General features: G+C 45.0%; 1 protein-coding gene and 1 pseudogene across 1 annotated transcript in view; one reads left to right on the top strand and one right to left on the bottom strand.

Moving 5' to 3' along the window:
* The window catches only part of LOC140455488 (uncharacterized), a 597350-nt gene that overhangs the window by 466603 nt on the left and 103680 nt on the right, over positions 1–27067 (bottom strand). The window lies entirely within an intron of this gene.
* Positions 25752–25920, top strand: LOC140473005 (U2 spliceosomal RNA; annotated as a pseudogene).

Genomic DNA, 27067 nt, shown 5'->3' with positions numbered 1-27067 from the left:
CTAAGCTGTCCAGTATACCTCCAATTTTCTGAGCTTATTCAATCTTTCTTCATACGGCAAGCCCTCCAGTCCAGGCAGCATCCTGGTAAACCTTTTTTGCACCCTCTCCAAAGCCTCTGTATCTTTCCTATTGTAGGGCGACCAGAACTGGACACAATATTCCAAGTGTGGTCTCACCAGGGACTTGTAGAGCTGCAGCAAAACCTCACGGCTCTTCAACTCAATCCCCCTGTTAATAAAAGCCAAAACACCATATGCTTTCTTAACAACCCTATTTACTTGGGTGGCAACTTTGAGGGATCTATGTACTTGCACACCCAGATCCCTCTGTTCCTCCACACTGCCAATAATCCTGTCTTTAATCCTATATTCAGCATTCGAGTTCGACCTTCCAAAATGCATCACTTTGCATTTATCCAGGTTGAACTCCAATCGCCATTTCTCAGCCCAGCCGTGCATCCTGTCTATGTCACACTGCAACCTGCAGTAGCCCTCTATACTATCGACGACACCTCCAACCTTTGTGTCATCTGCAAATTTACTAACCCACCCCTCAACCTCCTCATCCAAGTCATTTAGAAAAACTACAAAGAGGCCCCAAGAACACAGCCCTGCGACCCCACTCAACAATGACCTCCAGGCAGAATATTTTCCATCTACAACCACTCTCTGCCTTCTCTCAGCCAACCAATTCTGAATCCAGATAGCCAAATCTCCCTGTATCCCATACTTCCTGACTTCATGATTGAGCCTACTGTGGGGAACCCTATCAAATGCCTTGCTGAAGTCCGTATACACCACATTCACTGCTCTACCGTCGTCAACCTGTCTTGACACCTCCTCAAAGAACTCAATAAGATTTGTGAGGCATGACCTGCCCCTCACAAAGCCATGCTGACTGCCTTTAATCACGCTATGTTTTGCTAAATAGTCATAAATCTTATCTCTCAGAATTCTTTCCACAACTTTGTTGACCACAGACCTAAGACTGACTGGTGTGTAATTGCCAGGGATTTCCCTATTACCTTTCTTGAAAAGGGGAACAACATTTGCCTCCTTCCAGTCCTCCGGTACAGCTCCCATGGAGAGTGAGGAGGCAAAGATCTTCATCAGTGGCTTAGCAACTTCCTTTCTCTCTTCCCGGAGCAGCCTAGGATAAACCTGGTCTGGTCCTGGACAATTATCAATCTTAATGTTTTCCAAGACTTATCAATCTTAATGTTTTCCAAATCTTATCTATGTCCTTCATGATTTTATAAGGTCACCCTCCTATACTCCAGGGAAAAAATGTCCCAGCCTATTCCGTAGAACTCAAACCTCCAATCCTGGTAACATTCTTGTAAATCCTGTCTGAATCCTCTCCAATTTAATAATAGAGCACAGAACATTATAGTGCAGTATAAGCCCTTTGGCCCTCGATGTGTGCCAACCTGTGAAACCCATCTAACCTACACAATTCTATTTTTATCCATATGTTTATCCAATTGCCATTTAAATGCCTTTAAAGTTGGTGAGTCTACTACTGTGGCAGGCAAGGCTTTCCACGCCCTTAACTACTATGAATAAAGAAACTACCTCTGACATCTGTCCTATATCCACCACCCCACAATGTAAAGCTATGTCCCCTCCTCCTAGCCATCACCATCAAAGGAAAATCGAAAAGACAGAGAGGTGGGCAGAGGGGGTGGGGTTGCCTTGTTAGTTAAGAACAAAATTAAATCTATGGTATTGAATGACATAGCGTCGGATGATGTGGAGTCTGTGTGGGTGGAATTGAGGAACCACAAAGGCAAAAATACCATAATTGGAGTTGTGTACAGACCTCCTAACAGTGGTCAGGACCAGGGACGCAACATGTACCGGGAAATAGAGAAGGCATGTCAGAAAGGCAAGGTTACATTGATCATGGGTGACTTCAATATGCAGGTGGACTGGGTAAATAATGTTGCTAGTGGATCTAAAGAAAGAGAATTCATGGAATGCTTACAGGATGGCTTTTTGGAACAGCTTGTCATGGAGCCCACAAGAGAGCAGGCTATTCTGGACCTAGTGCTTTGCAATGAACCAGACTCTATAAAAGATCTTAAAGTAAGGGAACCCTTAGGAAGTAGCGACCATAATATGGTAGAGTTCAGTCTGGAGTTTGAAAGGGAGAAGGCGAAATCTGATGTAATGGTGTTACAGTTGAATAAAGGTAATTATGAGGGCATGAGAGAGGAACTGACTAAAATAGACTGGAAGCAGAGGCTAACCGGGAAGACACTAGAGCAAAAATGGCAGGAGTTTGTAGGTATAATTGAGGACACTGTACAGAGGTTCATTCCCAAGAAAAGAAAGATTAACCGGGGAGGGATTAGACAACCTTGGCTGACAAAGGAAGTCAGGAAATGTATTAAAGAAAAAGAGAGATCCTATAAAGTGGCTAAGAACAGTGGGAAATCAGAAGATTGGGAAGGATACAAAAGCAAACAGAGGATAACAAAGAGTGTAATAAGAAATGAGAGGATCAAATATGAAGGTAGGCTAGCCAGTAATATTAGAATAATAGTAAAAGTTTCTTTCAGTACATAAGAAACAAACGACAGGCAAAAGTAGACATTGGGCCACTTCAAACTGATGCAGGGAGCCTAGTGATGGGAGATAAGGAAATAGCAGGAGAACTTAACAAGTACTTTGCGTCAGTTTTCACAGTGGAAGACATGAGTAATATCCCAAAAATTAAAGGGTGTCATGGGGCTGAGTTGAGTATGGTTGCCATTACGAAAGAGATAGTGCTAGAAAAGTTAAAAAGTCTTAAAATTGATAAATCTCCTGGCCCCGATGGGATACACCCTAGAGTTCTGAGAGAGGTTGCTGAGGAAATAGCAGAGGCATTGGTTGAGATCTTTCAAGAGTCACTGGAGTCAGGAAAGGTCCCGGATGATTGGAAGATGGCTGTAGTAACCCCCTTGTTCAAGAAAGGATCAAGGCAAAAGATGGAAAATTATAGGCCAATCAGCTTAACCTCGGTTGTTGGTAAAATTCTAGAATCCATCATTAAGGATGAGGTTTCTAAATTCTTGGAAGAGCAGAGTCTGATTAGAACAAGTCAACATGGATTTAGTAAAGGGAGGTCATGCCTGACAAACCTGTTGGAATTTTTTGAAGAGGTAACAAGTAGGTTAGACCAGGGGAACCCAGTAGATGTGGTCTATCTGGACTTTCAAAAGGCCTTTGATAAGGTGCCACACGGGAGACTGCTGAGCAAGGTGAGGGCCCATGGTGTTCGAGGTGAGCTGCTGGGATGGATTGAGGATTGGCTATCTAACAGAAGGCAGAGAGTTGGGATAAAAGGTTCTTTTTCAGAATGGCAGCCGGTGACGAGCGGTGTCCCGCAGGGTTCGGTGCTGGGGCCACAGCTGTTCGCATTATATATTAATGATTTGGATGAGGGAACCGGGGGCATTATAGCGAAGTTTGCCGATGATACAAAGTTAGGTAGACAGGCAGGTAGTACTGAGGAAGTGGGGAGGCTACAGAAGGATCTAGACAGGTTGGGAGAGCGGTCCAGGAAATGGCTGATGGAATTTAACGTGAGCAAGTGCGAGGTCTTGCACTTTGGCAAAAAGAATATAGGAATGGACTACTTTCTAAATGGTGAGAAACTTAATAAAGCCAAAGCACAAAGGGATCTGGGAGTGCTAGTCGAGGATTCTCTAAAGGTAAACAGGCAGGTTGAGTCTGTGATTAAGAAAGCGAATGCAATGTTGTCTCTTATCTCAAGAGGGTTGGAATATAAAAGCAGTGATGTACTACTAAGACTTTATAAAGCTCTGGTTAGGCCCCATTTGGAGTACTGTGTCCAGTTTTGGTCCCCACACCTCAGGAAGGACATACTGGCACTGGAACGTGTCCAGCGGAGATTCACACGGATGATCCCTGGAATGACAGGTCTAGCATATGAGGAACGGCTGAGGATACTGGGATTGTATTCGTTGGAGTTTAGAAGATTAAGGGGAGATCTAATAGAGACGTACAAAATAATACATGGCTTTGAAAAGGTGGATGCTAGAAAATTGTTTCTGTTAGGCGAGGAGACTAGGACCCGTGGACACAGCCTTAGAATTAGAGGGGGTCATTTCAGAACGGAAATGCGGAGACATTTCTTCAGCCAGAGAGTGGTGGGCCTGTGGAATTCATTGCCACGGAGTGCAGTGGAAGCCGGGACGCTAAATGTCTTCAAGGCCGAGATTGATAGGTTCTTGTTGTCTAGAGGAATTAAGGGCTACGGGGAGAACGCTGGCAAGTGGAGCTGAAATGCGCATCAGCCATGATTGAATGGCGGAGTGGACTCGATGGGCCGAATGGCCTTACTTCCACTCCTATGTCTTATGGTCTTATGGTCTTATGGTCTAAAATGGCTCTCACTGTCCACCCTACCTAATCCTCTGATTATATTGTATGCCTCTATTAAGTCACCTCTTAACCTTCTTCTCTCTAATGAAAATAGCCTCAAATCCCTCAGTCTTTCCTTATAAGACCTTCCCTCCATACCAGGCAACATTCTGGGAAAACTCCTCGGAACCCTTTCTAATGCTTCCATATCCTTCCTGCAATGCAGTGACCAGAACTGTGCGCAATATCCAAGTGTGGCCGCACCAGAGTTGTGTACAGCTGCAAAATGACCTCATGGCTCTGAAACTCAATCCCTCTACCAATAGAAGATTACACACACCGTATGTTTTCTTAACAGCCCCATCAACCTGGGTGGCAACTTTCAGGGATCTACGCATATTTACATCGAGATCCCTCTGCTCATCCACACTACCAAGAATCTTGCCATTAGCCCAGTACTTTTTATTCCTGTTGCTCCTTCCAAAGTGAATCACCTCACATTTTTCCCCAATAAACTCCATTTGCCACCTCTCAGCCCCACTCTGCAGCTTATCCATGTCCCTCTGTAACCTGCAACATCCTTCAGCACTATCCACAACTCCACCGACCTTACTGTCATCCACAAATTTACTAACCCATCCATCTACGCCCTCATCTACATCATTTATAACAATTACAAACAGCAGTGGCCCAAAACAAATCCTAACGGTACACCACTAGTAAATGTTCCAGGATGAACATTTCCAATCTGCCACTGCCCTCTGTCTTCTTTCAGCTAGCCAATTTCTGATCCAAACTGGTTGAGAGTTTAGAAGATACTTGATGAAATTCGGACGCTGGGGCTGGATGAACTTCGTATCATTCGGGAGGCGGAGGGGGTTATTGAGAGGAGTTACAGGGAGGTAGTCACACCTCAGGTAAAAGAAAAAGGTGAGTGGGCATCAGGATTTGGAAAGGGAACCAGCAGGCAGTGCAGGGAACCCCTGTGGCCATACCCCTCAACAACAAGTATATTGTTTTGGATCCCATTGGGGTAGACGACTTGGTAAGCAATGGGACACAGGTTACTGGCACAGAGTCTATCCCTGTTGCTCAGAAGGGAAGGGGGGAGATGAGCGGAGCATTAGTCATTAGGGACTCGATAGTTAGGGGGAACAGATAGGAGGTTCTGTGGGAACGAGGGAGACTCACGGTTGCTGTGTTGCCTCCCAGGTGCCAGGGTCAGTGATATCTCAGATCGTGTTTTTGGGATCCTTAAGGGGGAGGGGGAGTAGCCCCAAGTCGTGGTCCACATTGGCATCAATGACATAGGTAGGAAAAGGGATGAGGATTTAAGGCAGAAATTCAGGGAGCTAGGATGGAAGCTTAGAGCTACAACAAACAGAATTGTTGTCTCTGGTTTGTTGCCCGTGCCCCATGCTAGTGAGGTGAGGGATAGGGAGAGAGAGGAGTTGAACATGTGGCTACAGGGATGGTGCAGGAGGGTGAGTTTTGGATTTCTGGATAATTGGGGGCTCTTTCTGGGGGAGGTGGGACCTTTACAAACAGGATGGTCTTCACCTGAACCAGAAGGGTACCATTGTGGTGGGGGGGATGTTTGCTAATGCTCTTCAGGGGAGTTCAGACTAATTCAGCAGGGGGATGGGAACTGAAATTTGCGTTTGATTATACAGGAGGTTGAGAGTACTGCAGTCAGAACTAAGATTTCAAGATTGCAAGAAAGCACCAGCAAGCAAGAAGTTGGTTTGAAGTGTGCTACTTTAACACCAGCTGCATCTGGAATAAGGTGGGTGAACTTGCAGCATGGGTTGGGATTTTGATGTTGTAGCTATTTCAGAGACATGGGTAGAGCAGGGACACAAATGGTTATTGCAGGTTCCAGGGTTTAGATGTTCCAGTAAGAACAGAGAAGATGGTAAAAGAGGGGAAGATGTGGTACTGTTAGTCAAGAACAGTATTATGGTTGCAGAAAGGACGCTTGAGGACTCCTGTACTGAGGTAGTATGGACTGAGGTTAGAAACAGGAAAGGAGAGGTCACCCTGTTGGGAGTTTTCTATAGGCCTCTGAATAGTTCCAGAGATGTAGAGGAAGGGATAGCAAAGATATTCCTGGATAGGAGCGAGAGTGACAGGGTAGTTGTTATGGGGGCCTTTAACTTCCCAAATATTGACTGGGAATACTATAGTTTGACTACTTTAGATGGGTCAGTTTTTGACCAATGTGTGCAGGAGGGTTTCCTGATACAGTATGTAGACAGGCCAACAAGGGGCAAGGCCACATTAAATTTGGTACTGGATAAGGAACCAGGCCAGGTGTTAGATTTGGAGGTTGGTGAGCACTTTGGTGATAGTGACCATAATTCAGTTGTGTTTACTTTAGTGATAGAAAGGGATAGGTGTATACCACTGGGAAAGACAATTACAATGCAATTAGGCAAGTTTTAGGATGCATAGGATGGGGAAGGAAACTGCAAGGGATGGGCACAATTGAAAGGTGGAGCTTATTCAAGGACAAGTTACTGCGTGTCCTTGAGAAGTATGTACTTGTCAGGTAGGTAGGAAGTGGTCGAGGGTGGGAGCCGTGGTTTACGAAAGAAGTTGAATCTCTCTTCAAAGAGGAAGAAGGTGGCTTATGTTGGGATAAGGTGTGATGGCTCAGTTAGAATGCTTGAGAGTTATAAGTTAGCCAGGAAAGATCTAAAGAGGGATTTAAGAAGAGCCAGGAAGAGACTTAAGAGGTCATTGGTGGATAGAGCAAGGAAATCCCTAAAGCTTTCTACAGGTGCAAGGTTTGTGAAGGATTTCAGCTCAGGTTGAGGTTTAGGGTGTAGGTTTGTTCGCTGAGCTGTAGGTTTGATATCCAGACGTTTCATTACCTGGCGAGGAAACATCATCAGTGGCAACCTCCAAGTGAAGCGAAGCTGTTGTCTCCTGCTTTCTATTTATAACTTTCTCCTAAATGTGGTTCCTGGGGTTTGTGGTGATGTCATTTCCTGTTTGTTTTCTGAGGGGTTGATAGATGGTATCTAGATCTATGTGTTTGTTTATGGTGTTGTGGTTGGAGTACCAGGCCTCTAGGAATTCTCTGGCATGTCTTTGCTTAGCCTGTCCCAGGATAGATGTGTTGTCCCAGTCGAAATGGTGGTTTTTTTCATCCGTGTGTAGGGCTACGAGGGAGAGAGGGTCATGTCATTTTGTTGCAAGCTGGTGTTCGTGTATCCTGGTGGCTAACTTTCTTCCTGTTTGTCCTACGTAGTGTTTGTGGCAGTCCTTGCATGGGACTTTGTAGATGACGTTGGTTTTGTCCATGGGTTGTACTGGGTTTTTTAAGTTTGTTAGTTTTTGTTTGAAGGTGTTGGTGGGTTTGTGTGCTACGAGGATTCCGAGGGGTCTTAGTAGTCTGGCTGTCTTTTCTGAAACTTCTTTGATGTATGGTAAGGTGGTTAGGGTTTCTGGCTGTGTTTGGTCTGCTTGTCGTTGTTTATTCTTGAGGAATCTGTGCACTATATTTTTTGAGTATCCATTCTTCTTGAATACTTTGTATAGGTAGTTCTCCTCTGTTTTCTGAAATTCGTCTGTGCTGCAGTGTGTGGTGGCTCGTTGGAATAGTGTTCTGATACAGCTTCGTTTGTGTGTTGGGATGGTTGCTGGTGTAGTTAAGTATTTGATCAGTGTTTGTCGGTTTTCTGTATGCGCATGTTTGTAGTTCTCCGTTGTCCGTTCTTTCGACTGTGACGTCCAGGAATGCAAGTTTGTTGTCGGTTTCTTCCTCCTTGGTGAACTTTATGCCTGTGAGGGTGTTGTTGATGATGCTAAATGTCTCTTCTATCTTGTTTTGTTTTGTGATGACAAGGTAGTGGACCCAGATTTTTGGTTTGATGGATGGTTGGGATACCAACCATCAAACCAAAAATCTGGGTCTGCTACGTAGATGACACCTTTGTCATCACAAAATGACCCTCTCTCCCTCGTAGCCCTACACATGGATGAAAAAAACCACCATTTCGACTGGAACAACACATCTATTTTGGGACAGGCTAAGCAAAGACATGGCAGAGAATTCCTCGAGGCCTGGCACTCCAACCACAACGCCATAAACAAACACATAGATCTAGATGCCATCTATCAAACCCTCAGAAAACGAACAGGAAATGACATCACCACAAACCCCAGGAACCACATTTAGGAGAAAGATATAAAGAGAAAGCAGGATATAACAGCTTCGCTTCACTTGGAGGTCGCCACTGATGATGTTACCTCGCCAGGTAATGAAACGTCTGGATATCAAACCTACAGCTCAGCGAGCAAACCTACACCATTTCTACAGGCATATCAGGAATAAAAGAATGACGAGAGTAAGATTAGGGGCAATCAAGCATAGTAATGGGAAGTTGTGCGTGGAGTCAGAGGAGATAGGGGAAGCGCTCAATGACTACTTTTCATCAGTATTCACACGAGAAAAAGACAATATGGTCAAGAAGAATACTGAGATACAGGCTACTAGACTAGACGGGATTGAGGTTCATAAACAGGAAGCGTTAGCAATTCTGGAAAGTGTAAAAATAGATGGCTGGATGGGATTTATCCTTGGATTCTCTGGGAAGCCAGGGAGGAGATTGCTGAGCCTTTGACTTTGATCTTTATGTTTTCATTGTCTACAGGAATAGTGCCAGAAGACTGGAGGGTAGCAAATGTTGTCCCCTTGTTCAAGAAGGGGAGTTGAGAAAACCCTGAAAATTATAGACCTGTGAGTCTTATTTCAGTTGTGGATGAAGTGTTATAACAGATAGGATTTATAATCATCTGGAAAGGAATATGTTCATTAGGGATAGTCAACACGGATTGTGAAGGGTAGGTTGTGCCTCACAAATCTTATTGAGTACTTTGTGAAGGTGACCAAACAGTTGGATGAGGGTAAAGCGGTTGATGTGATGTTTATGGATTTCAGTAAGGCATTTGATAAGGTTCCCCATGGTCGGCTACTGCATAAAATACAGAGGCATGGGATTGAGGATGATTTAATGGCTCGGATCACAAATTGGCAAGCTGAAAGAAGACAGAGGGTGGTGGTTGATGGGAAATGTTCATCCTTGGAGTTCAGGTGCACATGGGGTTCCGCAAGGATCTGTTTTGGGCCCACGGTTGTTTGTCATTTTTTTTAAATGACCTGGATGAGGGCACAGAAGGATGGGTTAGTAAATTTGCAGATGACACTAAGCTGAGTAGAGTTGTGGATAGCGACGAAAGGTGTTGTAGGTTACAGAGAGACATCAATAAGCTGGGCAGAGCTGGAGTTTAATACGGAAAAGTAAGAGGAGATTCACTTTGGAAGGAGTAACAGGAATGCAGAATTTAGCATTATCAGGAATACTGGGCTAATGGTAAGATTCTTGATAGTGTAAATGAGCAGAGAGATCTTGGAGTCCAGGTAAATAGATCCCTGAAAGTTGCCACCCAGGTTGATAGGGTTGTTAAGAAGGCATACAGTGTGTTAGCTTTTATTGGTAGAGGGATTGAGTTTTGGAGCCACAAGGTCATGCTGTAGCTGCACAAAACTCTGGTGTGGCCGCACCTGGAGTAATGTGGACAGTTCTGGACACTGCATTATAGGAAGGATGTGGAAGCTTTGGAAAGGGTTCAGAGGAGATTTACTAGGATGTTGCCTGCTATGGAGGGAAAATCTTACGAGGAAAGGCTGAGGGAAATGAGACTGTTTTTGTTCGAGAGAAGGTTGAGAGGTGACTTAATTGAGACATATAAGATAATCAGAGAGTTACATCGGCAGGATAGTGAGAGCCTTTTTCCTCGGATGGTGATGGCTAGCATGAGGGGACACAGTATTAAATTGAGGGGTGATAGATCTAGGTCAGATGTCAGAGAGTGGTAGGGGTGTGGAACGCATTGCCTGCAATAGTAGTAGACTCGCCAACTTTAAGAGCATTTAAATGGTCATTGGAAAGGCAAGTTGGACGAGAATAGAATAGTGTAGGTGAGATGAGCTTCAGATTGGTTCCACAGGTTGGCGCAACATCGAAGGCCGAAGGGCCTGTACTGTGCTGCAATGTTCTATGTTCTATGCTTTCCAAAGATCTTTGTTGAATCTCTGCTTAGCTTTTTAACTTTATTTCTTTCTTTTACTACATTGTATCTTTGTACATAAGATGGCTTAATGTATGGCGATTTTGCACACTTTTCATTGTACTTCTGTATTTGAGTACATGTGACAATAAAATCTAAATCTAAATTGTTGCATCTCATTGATGGTAAATACTACTACTGTTAAGTGTTGGTGGTGCAGCTGTCATGGATTTAGTGACAATCAATTGGGCTCCTTTGGTCTGCATGGTGTCAAGCTTCTTGAGCATTGTCTGAAACAAACTCAGAAATTGCTGGAAAAATTCAGCAGCTCAGGCAGCATCTGTGCAGAGGAAGAGTCAAAACGTGTGGTGCTGGAAAAGCACAGCCGGTCAGGCAGGAGAGTCAATATTTCGAGCATTAACTCTTGATCAGCATCATCTCCAGCATCTTCAGTCTTCACTTTCTCCTCCCTTTCTGTGCAGAACAAGCAGAGTTAACATTTTGGGTCAAGTGACACTTAAAGAGTCATAGAGGAGAAAGTGAGGACTGCAGATGCTGGTGATCAGAGTTGAAATTGTGGTGCTGGAAAAGCACAGCAGGTCAGGCAGCATCTGAAGAGCAGGAGAATCGACATTTTAGGCATAAGCCCTTCATCAAGAATGAGGCTTGTGGGCCAAGGGGGCTGAGAGATAAATGGGAGCAAAGTGGGGCTGGGGGGAAGGTAGTTAGGAACACGATAGTAAGATGAAGGTGGGGTGAAGGTGATAGATGAGAGAAGAGGCTGGAGCAGATAGGTGGGAAGGAAGTTGGACAGGTAGGACAGCTTAAGAGGGTGGTGCCAAGTTGGAAAGTTGTACCTGGGATAAAGTGAGGGGAGGGAAATGAGGAAACTGGTGAAATCCACATTGATGCCGTATGGTTGGAGGGTCCCAAGACAGAAGATAAGGCGTTCTTCCTCCAGGCATCGGGTGGTCAGGGTTTGGCTGCGGTGGAGGCCCAGCACCTGTATGTACTTGGGGGAGTGGGAGGGGGAGTTAAAGTGTTCGACCACAGGGCAGTGGGGTTGCTTTGTGCGGGTGTCCCAGAGATGTTCTCTGAAGTGCTCTGCGAGTAGGCGTCCTGTCTCCCCAACGTAGAGAATAGCACATAGAGAGCAATGGATACAGTAGATGACATGTATGGAAGTACAGGTAAATCTCTGATGGATGTGGAAGACTCTTTTGGGGCCTTGGGTGGAGGTGAGGGGGGAGATGTGGGTGCAGGATTTGCAATTCTTATGGTGACAGGGGAAGATGCCGGGAGGTGGGGATGATAGGTTGGTGAAGGACATGGACCTGACAAGAAACTCGTGGAGGGAATGGTCTTTGTGGAAAGTGGATAGGGGAGGGGAAAGAAATATATCTCTGGCGGTGGGGTCCATTTGTAGGTGGTGGAAATGGCAGAGGATGATGTTGGTGAAGCGGAAGGTGAGAACCACGGGGTTCTGTCCTTGTTGTGGTTGGAGGAGTGGGGTTCAAAGATGATGACACACACTCAGGTAAGCGTGATAAATTATGGATTGAATCTAAATTTTTTTGACAGACACTAGGAGCTTTGGAGGTTTTACAGTTTGAATATATTGAGCTAACATTTCTGGTGGTGCAACTCACATGGAACTATTCACTTTAATAGCTTACTGTTAGCACTCCAATCAACTTTAGGATCCAGACCTGCACAGGGAAGGATGCACTTTGCTATTGACAGACAGTGGAACAGGTTGGTGATCTGTCTGGTTCCATTTGAACTGGCCAGCACATTCTGATGAAGGGCTTATGCCCAAAACATCAATTCTCCTGCTCCTTAGATGCTGCCTGACCTGCTGTGCTTTTCCAGCACCACAGTCTCAACAGACACACGCTGTTCAGTTTCCATTGGGCACCGCGGGGATCAGACTCCCCAGTCAAGACAGATTAGCACTGTCTTTGAATGAGTTCCCAATCAACCTCTCATTTCTTTTCATTCCTAAAACTTATTCAGGGTTTCCTGACGATGTTCTGTGTTCTATGAGAAAGTGAGAACTGCAGATGTTGGAGATCAGAGTCGAGAGTGTCGTGCTGGAAAAGCACAGTAGGTCAGGTAGCATCCAAGGAGCAGGAGAATCAACATTTCGGGCACAAATGGCTTGTGCCTAAATGCCGATTCTCCTGCTCCTCGGATGCCGCCTGACCGGCTTTGCTTTTCCAGCGCCCCCCTCTTTGACTCTGATGCTCTGTGTCCAGAAATCAGAGTTTTTGAAAGATAATTTGGTCAGTTCACCATGTGAGAGAGTTGAATTCTTATTTTTCATTTTTTAATAGTTTCTGTTGGGTTTCTCAAAAAAGATGTGTTTATTTCTTTCCTACTGGATTGTGCAGAGATTTTTCATCAATTAAATAGTTTTGAAATATTCAAGTCTATTAAGATGCTGGAAATGCAGAAATTAATTTTCACACAATAAAGCTGTCAGCGTCCTGATGAAGGGCTTTTGCCCGAAACGTCAATTTTCCTGCTCCTCGGATGCTGCCTGACCTGTTGTGCTTTGCCAGCACCACTCTAATCTAAACTCTGGTTTTCAGCATCTGCAGTCCTCACTTTTGCCTCGCTGGAGTATGTGCACAGTTCTCTGGAGTGATACTTGACCAGGTGACTGTTTTGCCAAATACATCACAGAGAGTCTGCAGTTTGGAGCTTTATTCATGAAAGTCATATTACGTTTGATCATGTTATTAGCTTATATCTTTAACTTACTGGGTTGGTGTAAACATGCAGCAATCAGATGTGTGAAGTCTTTTGTGGTATTTTATGTTGAAATGTCAGACCTGATCTGCGGAATGTCTTTGTTTTCAATGGATAAACTTCACACTTGCTTGCATGGACTTCTCAGTGTTTAAACTAATCACACTGGTGTCACATTGGGAATGTTTCCAGTTTCTTCAATGTTGCTTTTAAATGATTGTTGTAAAAGAAGCAGCTCACTCATCTACACACAGGTTAACTTCAAAGAAACTGGTTGAGATAATGCCACTTTGGATACAGTCAGGACATTGCACCAACGTACTGCTTGAAGTTGTGCTTCGAGTCATGGAAAGGTACAGCACGGAAACAGATCCTTCGGTCCAACTCATCCATGTTGACCAGATATCCCAACCCAATATAGTCCCACCTGCCAGCACTTGGCCCATATCCCTCCAAACCCTTCCTATTCATAAGACCATAAGACATAGGAGTGGAAGTAAGGCCATTTGGCCCATCGAGTCCACTCCACCATTCAATCATGGCTGATGGGAATTTCAACTCCACTTACCCACATTCTCCCCGTAACCCTTAATTCCTTGTGACATCAAGAATTTATCAATCTCGGCCTTGAAGACATTTAGCGTCCCGGTCTCCACTGCACTCTGCGGCAATGAATTCCACAGGCCCACCGCTCTCTGGTTGAAGAAATGTCTCCGCATATACCCATTCAGGTGCCTTTTAAATGTGGCAATTGTACTAGCCTCCACCACTTCCTCTGGGAGCTAGGCTTCCAAATAAACCTGCCAGAGTATAACTTGGTGTTGTGTGATTTTTAACTTTGTACACAACACCAGGTTATAGACCAACAGGTTTATTTGGAAACACTAGTTTTCAGAGTGCTGCCCCTTCATTACACTGGCATGTCGAAATCAAGTTGCGCTTGTTCGACTTGGCTTTTAGCTTCCAATTTGCTGATAAGAAACAACCAAAACTATTGGAAATCAGCCAAAAGAACAGAACGTAATTGTTCCTTTTCTCTCCTGGAATGGATTCCTTGGTTGATATTTGAATGATCAGTAACAGATAATGTCACAGCTGTATAGCTGAAAACAGATTCTTAGAAAAGAACAAGTAATTTTAATTAGGGTTTGCAGTTATCCGTGAGAAAGCCCATCTAAAATCAGCAAACAAAAATTATACTGAACTTCGTAGTTCCGTTATTACACACCAGTACCTTTCTTGTCCACTTCAATGTTTTGAAATGGTAAACAGCATCCAAACTTGTTAATACCACGTGCTGCAAGACTGGCAACAATGTTTCAGGTTTCCTAATCAGGGCAGGAAGGTATAAAATTCAAAAGAACACAGATTTTGACAACTGGCTGCCATTGCTTTCAATACTTCTTAAACTTTGTTGGTGTAGTAGTTATGATGTGGAGATGCTGGTGCTGGTCAAAGTTAAAAATCACACAATATTTTTTAGATTAGATTACTTACAGTGTGGAAACAGGCCCTTCAGCCCAACAAGTCCACACCAACCCATCAAAGTGCAACCCACCCAGACCCATTCCCCACTTCACCTAATACTACAGGGAATTTGGCATGGCTAATTCACCTGACCTGCACACTTTTTGGACTGTGGGAGGAAACCTGAGCACCCAGAGGAAACCCATAGGGAGAATGTGCAAACTCCACACAGCCAGTCGCCTGAGGCGGGAATTGAACCCAGGTCTCTGGTGGTGTAAGGCAGCAGTGCTAACCACTGAGCCACCGTGCCACCAGCTATAGCCCCAACAGGTTTGTTTGAAGTACTAGCTTTCAGAGTGCTGCTCCTTCATCAGGTAACTAGTAGCACTGCTGCCTGACAGCACCAGGGACCCAAGCTCATTTTAAGCCTTGGGCTAGTGTGGAGTTTGCATGTTCTCCCCATGTCTGAGTGCGTTTCTGGTGGTTGCTTGGGATTCCCCCCACAGTTCAGGGACATGCAGGTAGGGTGAATAGGCTGTACTAAATTCCCCTGCAGTGTGCAGGTTAGGGTGATTAACCATAACAAATGTGGAGTTGGAGGGAAAAGGTGGACAGGGGCATTTATTTGGAGAGTCAAAGCACGCCAGTGCTGTCTGACCCACTCTGACCTCCAGCATTTGTTGTTTTCAGTACACATTCCAGCTTTTGCATTAATTTGCTCTTTCCAGTTAGCCTACTGTTGCTCGTTAGGGATTCAATGCTGTTCCTCAAAGTTTGCTTTCCTCAATTTCAATGCATTGACTCATGTATGCACTTATTCAGATTCAGATTCTGCTATTTCAAATTTTCTCCTATATCAGACTTTGTCCCCTGTTGATTCCCATGCAATTGCAGACACATTTATGTTGCCATGGACTTTAGCACAGCCTTCAGAAAGTTCCGCATGGAAGATGGTTAAGTCGGGTTAGATCACAAGGAATTCAGGGAGGGCTAGCCAGTTAGATACAAAATTGTCTTGACAGTGCGAGAAAGAAAATGGTGGGAGAGAGTTGTTCCAACTGGAGGCCTGTGACCAGCGGTGTGCTGCAAAGATCGGTGCTGGGTCCACTGTTGTTTATTATTTATATAAATTATTTGGCTAAAAATACGGAGGCATGATTGGTAAGTTTGCAGATGACAGCAAAATTGGAGTATAGTGGACAGTGAAGACATTTATCTACGAGTACAACTGGGCCAGTGGGCTGAGGAATGGCAGATGGAATTTAATTCAGATAAATGCGAGATATTGCATTTTGGTAAGACAACCAGGGTAGGACTTACACAGTTAATGGAAGGGCTCTTGGGGAGTGTTCTCAAACAGGGAGACCAAGGGGTCTAGGTACATAATTGTTTGAAAGTAGCATCAGGGAGACAGGGTGGTGCAAATGGTATACTTGTCTTCATCGGTGAGAACATTGAGTACAGGAGTTGGAAAGTCATGTTTGGTGAGGCCACATTTGGAATACTATTTACAATTCTGGTCACCTTGCAACAGGAAGGATGTTATTAAACTGGAAAGGGTGCAAAACAGATTTGCAAAGGTGCTACCGAGACTGGAGTGTTTGAGTTATAAGGAGAGGTTGATTCGGCAGAGATGTAGGGGTGACATGGTTGAGGTTTATAAAATCATGAGGGGCAATAGATAAAGGGTGTATGTATATTGAACAAGCTGCTAGAGGAAGTAGTACGGGTGAGTACAATTATAACGTTTAGAAGGAATTTCGACAGCTACTTAGTTAGCATAGGCTTAGAGGAATATGGCAGCATCCAAGGTGCAGCCTGAACTGCTGTGCTCTTCCAGCATCACTAATCCAGAATCTGGTTTCCAGCATCATTTATCTTATAGGAATATGAGCCAAATACAGGCAAATGGGACTAGTTTCTTTGTGAGTGGGAGATCATGCTTCACAGATTTGTTAGAGTTCTTTGATGAAGTGACCAGCAAGGTTGATGAGGGCAGGGCAGTGAACATAGTCTATATGTATTAGAGTAAGGCCTTTGATAAGGTTCCACATGGCAGGCTGCTCTTGAAGGCTAGATTACATGGAATCCAAGGTGAGCTGGCAAACTGGATACAAAATTGATTTGATGGTAGGACGCAGAGGGTAATAGTGGAAGGATGCTTGTCAGACTGGAGGCTTGTGAATAGTGAAGAACCTCAGGGGTCAGTGCTGGGTCCATTGCTGTTTGTCACCTATATCAATAATTTGGATGAAAATGTCCAAGGCATTCGTAAATTTGCTGTTGGCACTAAACTAGGCAGCATCATGGACAGTGGGGAAGGTTCTCAGAAATTGCAGCAGGACCTTGACCAGCTGGGGAGTTTACGGAGTTTAGTATGGATAAGTGGGAGGTCTTGCATTTTGGAAAGTCAAATCAAGGTAGGAATTTCACGGTGAATGGTAGGGCCTTAAGGAGTGTCATGGAACAGAGGGACCTTGGAGTTCAGGTTCACAGTTCTCTGAAAGTGGTGTCTCAGGAAGACAGGGCAGTGATGAAGGCTTTTGGTACACTGGCTCTCATCAGTCAGGTCATTGAGTATAGAAGTTGGGAAGTTATGTTGCTGTTATCCAGGATGTTGGTGAGACCACGCTTGGAGTATTGCGTTCAGTTTTGGTCACCTTGTTGTAGGAAGGACGTTACTAATCTAGAAAGAATGCAGAAGAAATTTACAAGGATATTGTCTGGACTCCATGGTCTGAGTTTTAGGGAGAGGTTGAACAAGTTAGAATGTTTTTCTTTAGAGTATAGGAGACTGAGGGGGGACCTTTTAGAGATGTATAAGATTATGAGAGGTGTGGACAGGGTAAATGCACTGAGTCTTTTTCCCAGGGTTGGGGATTGGAGGACAAGAGGGCATAAAAGGGAACCTGAGAGGCAACTTTCTTACACAGAGGGTGATATGCATATGGAATAAGCTGCCAGCGGAAGTGGTGGAGGCATATACATTAATAACATTTAAAAGGCATTTAAACAAATACATGGATAGAAAAGGATTAGAAGGATATGGCTGAAAATGTGTTGCTGGAAAAGCGCAGCAGGTCAGGCAGCATCCAAGGAGCAGGCGAATCGACGTTTCGGGCATGAGCCCTTCTTCAGGAACACATTTTCAGCTCTGACCTCCAGCATCTGCAGTCCTCACTTTCTCTGAGAAGGATATGGGCCAAGTGCAGGGAAATGAGATTATGGAGGGCAGACATTTTGGTCAACATAGACCAATTTGGGCCAAAAGACATGTCTCCGTGCTGTAGGACTCTATGACTCGAGTTCATTTTAAGAAACCTGGTCAGCATGGACAAGTTGGGCCGAAGGGTCTGTTTCCATGTTATGTGACTCTATGTCTCAAGGCACACTGATGTTGCCACCCAGGAAAGTGCTGTCTCCAAAGACCACCAATGACTGCACGTTGTTCAGCACCTTTCCCGAATCCTCAGGTACTGGAGTAGTGCATGTCCAAAGACAGCAAGACCTGAACAATAGCCCGAGATTTGTGATGACAAGTGACAAGTAGCATTTGTCCCACACATGTGTCAGGCCATGACCATCTTAGAACAAGAGGCAATATGTTGACCTTTGGCATTTGATGGTTGCATCATTAAAGGGGGTGAAAGTGAAGACTGCAGATGCTGGAGATCAGTGTCGAAGAGTGTGGTGCTGGAAAAGCTGGTCAGGCAGCATCCGTGGGGTAGGAGAATCAACGTTTTGAGCATAAGCTGATGAAGAGCTAATGGTCAACACGACGATTCTCCTGCTCCTTGGATGCAGCCTGACCGTCTGCGCTTTTTCAGCACCACCTTCTTTAACTCAGCATCATTGAAGCCCACCTCCCAATCACTATCCCAGGGTTACCATTGATCAGAAACGGAAGTGCTGGCCATATAAGCACTGTGCCTCCAAGAGCAGACTCATGAGCATCTGCAACAAGTTTGAACTGGCCTCAGGATACAAGGTAACTCAAGGCAGCAGCAGTGTCATATTAGCACACAGAACATAGAACAATACAGTGCAGGACAGGCCCTTTGGCCCACGATGTTGTGCTGAGGATTAATCCTAACATAAAATATAATAACTTAACCTACACACCCCTCATTTCACTGCTATTCATGTGCATGTCCAGCAGTAGCTTAAATGTCCCAATGACTCTGCTTCTACCACCACCGCTGGCAACGCATTCCATGCATTCACAACTCTGCGTAAAGAACCTACCTCTGACGTCCCCTCTGAACATAGAACATAGAACATTACAGTTCAGTACAGGCCCTTCAGCCCTTGATGTTGTGCCGCCCTGTCATTCTAATCTGAAGCCCATCCCACCTACACTATTCCATATACGTCCATATGCCTGTCCAATGACGACTTAAATGCACTTAAACTTGGCAAATCTACTACCGTTGCAGGCAAAGCATTCTATACCCTTACTACCCTCTGAGTAAAGAAACTACCTCTGACATCTGTCTTATACCTATCTCCCCTCACTTTAAAGTTGTGTCCCCTCGTGTTTGCCGTCCCCATACTTGGAAAAAGGCTCTCCCTGTCCACCCTATCTAACCTTCTGATTATCTTGTATGTCTCTATTAAGTCATCTCTCAATCTTCTTCTGTCTAACAAGAACAGCCTTTCCTCGTAAGACATTCCTTCCATACCAGGTAACATCCTAGTAAATCTCCTCTGCACCCTTACCAAAGCTTCCATATCCTTCTTATAATGTGGTGACCAGAACTGTACACAATACTCCAAGTGTGACCGTACCAGAGCTTTGTACAGCTGCAGCAAAACCTCCTGGTTCCGGAACTCAATCCCACTATTAATAAAGGCCAAAACACTGTATGCCTTCTTAACAACCCTGTCAATCTGGATGGCAACTTTCAGGGATCTGTGCACATGGACACTGAGATCTTTCTGCTCATCTGCACTCCCAAGAATCTTACCATTAGCCCAGTACTTTGCATTCCGATTACTGCGTCCAAAGTGTATCACATCACACTTGGAGAAAATGAGGACTGCAGATGCTGGAGATCAGAGCTGAAAAGTGTGTTGCTGGAAAAGCGCAGTAGGTCAGGCAGCATCCAAGGAGCTGGAGAATCAATGTTTCGGGCATAAGCCTTTCTTCACCTCACACTTGTCCACATTAAACTCCATTTTCCACCTCTCAGCCCAGCTCTGCATCCTATCTATGTCTCTCTGAAACCTGCTACATCCTTCGTCACTATCCACAACTCCACCGACCTTAGTGTCGTCCGCAAATTTACTAACCCACCCTTCCAAGCCCTCATCCAGGTCATTTATAAAAATGACGAACAGCAGTGGACCTAACGCAAACCCTTGTGGTACGCCGCTAGTAACTGGACACCAAGATGAACATGTTCCATCAACTATAACCCTCTGTTTTCTTTCAGTAAGCCAATTACTGATCCAAACTGCTATGTCTCCCACAATCACATTCCTCCGCATTTTGTATAATAGCCTACTGTGGGGAACCTTTTCGAACGCCTTGCTGAAATCCATATACACCACATCAACTGGTTTACTCTCATCTACCTGTTTGGTCAATTTGTCAAAAAAGTCAATAAGATTCGTTAGGCATAACCTACCCTTCACAAAACAGTGCTGACTGTCCCTGATCAGATTATTCTTTTCTAGATGGTTATAAATCCTATCTCTTCCAACCTTTTCCAACACTTTACCAACAACTGAAGTGAGACTCACTGGTCTGTAATTACCAGGGTTGTCTCTACTACCCTTTTTGAACAAGGGAACCACATTTGCTATCCTCCAGTCCTCAGGCACTATTCCTGTAGACACTGATGATTTGAAGATCAATGCCAAAGGCTCGGCAATCTCTTCCCTTGCTTCCCAGAGGATCCCAGGATAGATCCCATCCGGCCCAGGGGACTTGTCTACTTTCACACTCTGCAGTATTTCTAATACCTCTTCCTTGTGAATCTCAATCTCTTCTAGTCTAGATTCAAGTATCTCTGTATCTTCCTCGCCAACATTTTTATTTTCTATAGTGAACACTGTCGAAAAATATTTATTTAGTGCGTCCCCTATCTCCTCTGACTCCACACACAACTTCCCACTATTATCCTTGATTGGCCCTAATGTAACTCTCATCATTCTTTAATTCCTGACATCCCTATGGAAAGCCTTAGGGTTAACCCTGATCCTATCCGCCAACAACTTTTCATGTCTCCTCCTGGCTCTTTTGAGTTCTCTTTTTAGGTCTTTCCTGATTTCCTTGTAACCTTCAAGCGCCCTAACTGAGTTTTCACATTTTGTCCTAACATAAGCCTTCTTCTTCTTCTTGACCAGGGATTCCACTTCCTTAGTAAACCACAGCTCATGTGTTCTATATCTTCATCCCTGCATGACAGGTACATACTTATCTAGGACACACAGGAGCTTTTCCTTGAATAAGCTCCACATTTTTAATGTGCCCATTCCCTGCAGTTTCCTTCCCCATTCGACGCTTCCTAAATCTTTCCTAATTGCATCGTAATATCCCTTCCCCCAGCTGTAACTCTTGCTCAGTGGAGTACACCTATCCCTTTCCATCACTAAAGTAAACCTGACAGAATTGTGATCGCTGTCTCCAAAGAGCTCACCCACTTTCAAATCTAACACCTGGCCAGGCTCGTTACCCAGTACTAAATCTAACGTGGCTTTGTCCCTTGTAGGCCTGTCTACATACTGTGTCAGGAAGTCTTCCTGCATACTGGACAAAAACTGACCCATCTATAGTACTCATACTGTAGTGATCCCAGTCAATATTTGGATAGTTGAAGTCCCCCATGACAACTACCCTGCCTCTCTCACTCCTGTCAAGAATCATCTTTGCTATCCTTTCCTCTACATCTCTGGGACGATTCGGAGGCTTATAGAAAACTCCCAGCGTGGTGACTTCTTTCCTGTTTCCAACCTCAGCCCATACTCCCTCAGTTAATGAGTCCCCAAGCATCCTTTCTACAACTGTAATATTGTCCCTGATCAACAATGCCACACCTACCCCTCTTTTATCATCTTCTCTGTTCTTACTGAAACATCTGAATCCCGGAACCAGCAAGAGCCATTCCTATCCCTGCTCTATCCGTGTCTCCGTAATGGCCACAACATCGAAGTCCCAGGTACCAACCCATGCTGCCAGTTCACCCACTGTATTTTGGATGCTCCTCACGTTGAAGTACACACACTTCAATCCAGGTTCTCACTTGCCAGTGTCAGATAATTGATTTGGGAACTCTCTACTCTCATCCTCTTCTGTACCTGTCCTACAAATTTGGTTCCCATCCCCCTGCTGTATTAGTTTAAATCCACCTTAATAGCTGTATCGAATTTCCCACCCAGGATATTGGTACCCCTCTAGTTTAGATGAAGACAATCCTGCTTGTAGAGGTCCCACCTACCCCAAAAAGAGTTCCAATTATCCAAAAACCCGAAATCCTCCCTCCTGCACCATCCCTGTAGCCACATGTTCAACTCCTTTCTCTCCCTATTTCTCACCTCACTAGCACGTGGCACGGGCAGCAAACCAGAGAAAACAACTCTGTTTGTCCTAGTTCTAAGCTTCCATCCTAGCTCCCTGAATTTCTGCCTCAAGTCCACATCTCTCTTCTGACCTATGTCGTTGGTGCCAATGTGGACCATGACTTGGGGCTGCTCTTCCTCCCCCCGAAGGATGTCAAAAACACGATCAGAGACATCACGGACCATGGTACCCGGGAGCAGCACACCAACCGTGAGTCTCTCTCGTCCCCTCAGAACCTCCTATCTGTCCCCCTAACTATCGAGTCCCCAATGACTACTGCTCTGCTCCTCTTCCCCCTTCCCTCTGAGCAGCAGTTGCCCCACTGCTTTCCCCTGGTAAGTCATCCCCCCAAGAATATCCAAAACAGTATACTTACTGTTGAGGAGGATGGCCACAGGGGATCCCTGCACTGCGTGCCTGTTCCCTTTCTGTCCCCTAACTGTCACCCATCTGTCTTTTTCTTTTATCTGGGGAGCGACTACCTCTCTAAGCCCTGTCAATAACCCCTCTGCCTCCCGAATGATCTGAAATTCTGCCAACTCCAGCTCCAGTTCCCTAACTCTGTTTTCGAGAAGCTGGTGTTGGATGTAGTCAGCAGGGACACTAGTGGTCATCCTTACCTCCCATATTCTGCAGGAGGAACATTCCACTGCCCTAAACTCCATTCCCACTATTTGAACTCCCGAAGTGACTACTAAAAAAAAAGGATTCGGAAATAAACTAGTTACCTCACCTTGTCAATCTGGCTCCCACAATGTTTTTTTAGGTTAGAGGAGGACAATGGGTGGGAGACACTACCCCAGAGTAGTGTCTCGGGTAACGTAACCACGCAAATATAAACTGATATACTTACCCTTCCCAGAAGTCTTTTGCTCGTTTCTCCCTCGCTGGCCTGAAGGTAAGAAGTTTAAATATATTTACCGGCCTTCCCGACAATCACCTCGCACCAACGTCACCTCCTCCTGGCTCCCGCCTCTCGCTGCTCCGAAGTGTACCATTCTCCTAATATCTTAAAACTGTGACCCCTCGTGCCAGTCAATCCTGCCCTGGGGAAACATCTCTGGCTATTGACTCTATCCATTCCTCTCATTATCTTGTATACCTTGATCAGGTCACCTCTCTTCCTCCTTGTCTCCAGAGAGAAAAGTCCGAGCTTAGTCAACCTCTCTTCATAAGCTCCAGTCCAGGCAGCATCCTGGTAAACCTTCTTTCCACAACCATACCACTCTCTGAGTAAAGAATCTGCTTCTGACGTCTGTCTTAAATCTATCACCCCTCAGCTATGCCTCCTTGTACAAGACAACATCATCATCCTAGGAAAAAGACTCTCACTGTCTACTCTATCTAAACTTCTGATCATCTTTTGTATGTCTCTATTAAATCCCCTCTTAGCTATCTTCTTTGCAATGAGAACAGATCCAAGTCCCTCAGCCTTTCCTCATAAGACCTTCCCTCCAGACCAGGCAACATCCTGGTAAATCTCCTCCGCATCTTTTCCAATGCTTCCAAATCCTTCCTGTAATGGGGTAACCAGGACTGTACACAATACTCCAAGTGAGGCCCCACTAGTGTTTTGTATAGTTGCAGCATGACATCACGGCTCCGGAACGCAATCCCTCGACCAATAAAACCAATAAAGGCACCATATGCAGCCTTAAAGGTACTATCAACCTGGGTGTCAACTTTCAGGGATCTGTGTACATGGACACCGAGATCTTGCTGCTCATCTATACTATCAAGAATCTTTCCATTGACCCAGTATTCTGCCTTCCTGTTATTTTTCCCAAACTGAATCACTTCACATTTCTGCATTGAACTCCATTTACTACCTCTCAGCCCAATTCTGCAGTTTATCCGAGTGCCCCTGTAACATTCTTCCGCACTGTCCATTACTCCACTGACTTTAGTGTCATCTGCAAACTTATTAGCCCATCCACCTATGCCTGCATCCAAATCATTTATCATTGGATAAATCCCATCTGTCCCAGGGGACTATCTTCCTTGGGAACTGGGCTGATCAATCATTTCTCCCTTGACCAGCAGCACATTCCTGAACACAATGGGCAATTTAGCATGGCCAATTCACCTAACCTGCACATCTTTGAATTGTGGGAGGAAACTGGAGCACCCAGAGGAAGCCCAGCAGACATGGGTCCCTAGTGCTGTGAGGCAGCAGTGCCAGCCACGGAGCCATTGTACCACCCCAAATGGAGGAGCACATATCCTCCTCCTAAGGGCCACCTTTGTGTATGTCTGCATCAAGCTGTGTGCAGACCTTTGGTTCACAAACACTAAATGTCACAAGGTACTGAAGTTCCTTTCACCCTGGTGCAGAGCTGGCACCATGGTTAGTTCTGTTACCTGACAATACCAGGGACCTGTATTTGATTCCAGCCTTGGTTGACTGGCTGTGTAGAGTTTGCACATTTCCCGTGTCTGTGTGGGTTCCACACAGTAAAAAGATAAGCAGGCCAGGTGGATTGGCTGTTCAGGGATGCGAAGGCTATGTGGATTAGCCATGGTTAATAGCTGGGATACGGAGATTAGATTAGATTACTTACAGTGTGGAAACAGGCCCTTCGGCCCAACAAGTCCACACCGCCCTGCCGAAGCGTAACCCACCCATACCCCTACATCTACATCTACCCCTTACCTAACACTATGGGCAATTTAGCATGGCCAATTCACCTGACCTGCACATCTTTGGACTGTGGGAGGAAACCGGAGCACCCGGAGGAAACCCACGCAGACACGGGGAGAACGTGCAAACTCCACACAGTCAGTCGCCTGAGGCGGGAATTGAACCCAGGTCTCAGGCGCTGTGAGGCAGCAGTTTGGATGGGATGCCCTTTGAGGGGTCAGTGCAGAATTAACTGGCTGAGAGGCCTCTATCCGCACTGTAAAGAATTTATGTTGTGAAGGATAAGTCTGATCTTGTTTCTGCAGAACACTCCAAATAGTTGGACAATTTCTATCAGCTGTTCCTCCAACTAAGGCTTTTAAAAAAAAGTCTTGAACACAAGTCCGTCAGGCAGGGGTCAGCACGTAGCATCTTGAGAGGGTTGATCCTGTGGATAGTTTTCTGAGCAGACAGTTAAAAAAATCATTTAGCAGAACACCTGTGCACTGCCTGGCAAACCATCGACTTGCTTTGTAGTCTCTCTGAAACTTGTTGGTTTTCCAGTGATAAGGAGCTGACTTTGACCGAGTGTTGCAAACTGGTCCTTTCCAAAATTCAAAACAACATCAAGAGGGACAAACTAAAGCTTGGGACAAGGGCAGCTACTGACGAGATGCAGTGGGGAAAAACCGCCGTGAGGGTCTGTTCAGTTAGCAGACTCTTGTTGCATTGAAATGAACATAAATTGTTTCCTGTATGAGTAGGAAATACCTTTGTTTTTGCAACAGCACGGATGCTTTAAGGAATGCGTCATTTGTTTTTCTCTGCAAAGAATGTGCAGAACAAATTTAGAACCTCTGTATGTACTTATAAATGATTTTATGAACAAAGTGGATTTTTGAGATAAAAGAATCCTATTATCAGTTTAATATCTGATACGTCCCTTATCTGGGGACCATATATTAAATTGATTTTTGGAGCAGGGAGATGGAATAGGGGCTTGCTCCGTCCACTCCACGCATCGACCTGGTATTGCAGTACCTCCGGGAACGGTGCACCCCTCATCTATAAATCTATAAACATGTATATAGCTCAGGTTTTTGGTGCTTTGTCTGCATGTGTGAACCGCACTTTCTTTTTAAAGTTTGTAAGCTGCTTCATTTCTCTTTGCGTCGGTCTGCAATTCAAACCCCAAATTTTGCACAAAACATACCTACCACGTGCGCACACAAAACCACAAATTGCTGGAGAAACTCAGCAGATCTGGCAGCATCTGCACAAACAAAGCAATGTTTCAAACCCAGTGACGGTTATTCAGAATCCAGCTTGGTGCTGGTGCAAATCTATCCTTCTCCCCACCCCCTCCCCCAAGGACATTATGCTAACAACATGTTAATATTTTGAAACAAAGCCAAGGCGGGGGGAGGTTTATTCAGTTGTTGGGCGTGGTGCTCTATTGGATGTTTCCATTGTCAGCCCTTTGTGTCAAGATTAGAGTGGCGCTGGAAAAGAACAGCAGGTCAGGCAGCTTCTGAGGAGCAGGAAAACTGTCGTTTCGGTATCAGCCCTAAAGTGACCTCCAATGATGAAGATTTGACACCCTGGGGTGCTGTGATTTTCCAGCATCACACTCTGGACTGTGACCTCCGACCTGCTGTTTCAGAGTAAATACTCTGTGGGATCGGGTCAGACTATGGGGTGCTGGATCTCAGTGTCATCCTGGCGGCTGTGTGTGTTGGTATCTGCTGGGCTTCCCCGGACACAGCTCTCTCTCTGGATTAACCTCTGGACCCTGTGGATGGATCCACTCGATGGAGCATCAGCCTCCGAATGGTCCTGTCTCCTGGGCCGACACTCCTGGAATCACCGGTTCTTCTGTTCAGGTAAAAACCTCCTGTTGTATTTGCAGAAAGATCCTAAACAGGTCCTGTCGAAATTCAGAAAGGATGCAATAATAATCTTACAATAATTCATTAATTATTTACAGCACATCAATATTCCTTCCTTTCTAACTTGTCCAGGATCCTGGAGTTTTAAGCTCAAATAAACTGTTGCATTGCGTTAACAACGGGTCTGAGACTTTATCAACCACGACACTGAGAGGCTGGATTCACCCCGGTAAAAACGCAGATTCCCATTTCTCAGGGCCATCAGTGAATTAAACGGGACTTCAGGGTGGGATTTGAAGGTATTAACTCAAGAGCACCTAT

This window comes from Chiloscyllium punctatum, chromosome 3, assembly GCF_047496795.1.
Source record: "Chiloscyllium punctatum isolate Juve2018m chromosome 3, sChiPun1.3, whole genome shotgun sequence".
NCBI classification, from domain to species: Eukaryota; Metazoa; Chordata; class Chondrichthyes; order Orectolobiformes; family Hemiscylliidae; genus Chiloscyllium; species Chiloscyllium punctatum.
Note: the sequence above shows the minus strand (reverse complement) of the source record. Positions and strands in the feature narration are given on the sequence as shown.